Source organism: Frankliniella occidentalis, unplaced genomic scaffold, assembly GCF_000697945.3.
Source record: "Frankliniella occidentalis isolate FOCC.00 unplaced genomic scaffold, Focc_3.1 Scaffold280, whole genome shotgun sequence".
Taxonomy (NCBI): domain Eukaryota; kingdom Metazoa; phylum Arthropoda; class Insecta; order Thysanoptera; family Thripidae; genus Frankliniella; species Frankliniella occidentalis.
In genome coordinates this window covers 253,495-254,608 of record NW_026267406.1, presented here as the reverse complement: position 1 = coordinate 254,608, position 1,114 = coordinate 253,495, and the positions used below count along the sequence as shown (strand labels likewise).

Sequence of the window (1,114 nt, the reverse complement as noted above, 5' to 3'; positions counted from 1 at the left end):
CTGCGGCACACACAGCCAAAGATGTTCAGCGTATGAAAAGAATACTTCGTTTGTTGAGTTTTACTTACGAAGTAGACAGAAAAGGTACCTGGCAAAAAGATGATTCGAAGCAAACCGTCACTCAAACGGGCCGAAGGCCCGTTTTCGGATCGAAGATGTATTACACCATACAAATTCGCCGAAGGCCCGTCCCAAACGCCGCCGGCAGGCCAAGCTGGGCCCGCTCCCTGTCGAACCGAGTTGCCGGTGGAGCGAAGCGGAGCTGGCAACTTGGTTTGGCGGAAGAGCGGGCCCAGCTTGTTTTCTTTTTGCGTGTATTTCGATATATTTCTGTGTATTTTACGGTATTTCACTGTATTCCTCTTGCATTCTTCAGTATTTCTGTGTGTTCGAGTTGGCAGCCCCTTGGCCGTACCCTTCTCCCAAAGTGTGTACGTAGTTCTGCGGTTTTCTGAAACACAAAGGAAGAAGCTTGGTTTGTCTCGTCTAATGCACGACAGTGTAGCGGGTTTGCCTACCCAATCTGCTTGCGAGGCGCTATGAGGCGCCATGGCCCCTTGGGTAGGCAAATCCGCTACACTGTGGTGTACTGGATGTGACACTCCATAATATTATACTCTGAGTTGTAAGGGGAAGAGGGAGGGGATTGGGTCATGACCGGAAATGCGATCGTGAGATCTGGGACTCTTCACACAAACTGAACGTCGCAGGTCGCGGCTGTGTTTAGTCGCGTTCATACAGCGCTCGGATAGATCCACGGCTCGACATTTAACTGGACACGAATCTGACACCTCACGGTGTTACGCCACGCCGTAAGTTCACCGTGGACAACCACGACCAGAAGTGTGCCAGCAACGAGTTGACCGCTAATTTCCCCCCCCTCCCCAACTCACACACACAGGCCATCCCTTGCTGCTCCGATGCACTTTGCTTTGCGGGTCGGCCTACCCAGCACTACTCAGGCGATCGGGTGCGACCACCCCTGGTGGTATGTTTCAGACCCTTGTAGTTCCAAAGCCAGTTTTTGAAAATGGTAGGTAGTGATAGAGAGAGAGACGGTTTCTTGCATTACTCGGGCGTACTTCAGCAGCGGACTGCATTCTAGATTTCTCAA

General features: G+C 51.7%; 1 protein-coding gene across 2 annotated transcripts in view; it reads right to left on the bottom strand.

Moving 5' to 3' along the window:
- Window positions 1-1,114, bottom strand: part of LOC127750889 (uncharacterized) — a 17,101-nt gene that overhangs the window by 5,191 nt on the left and 10,796 nt on the right. The window lies entirely within an intron of this gene.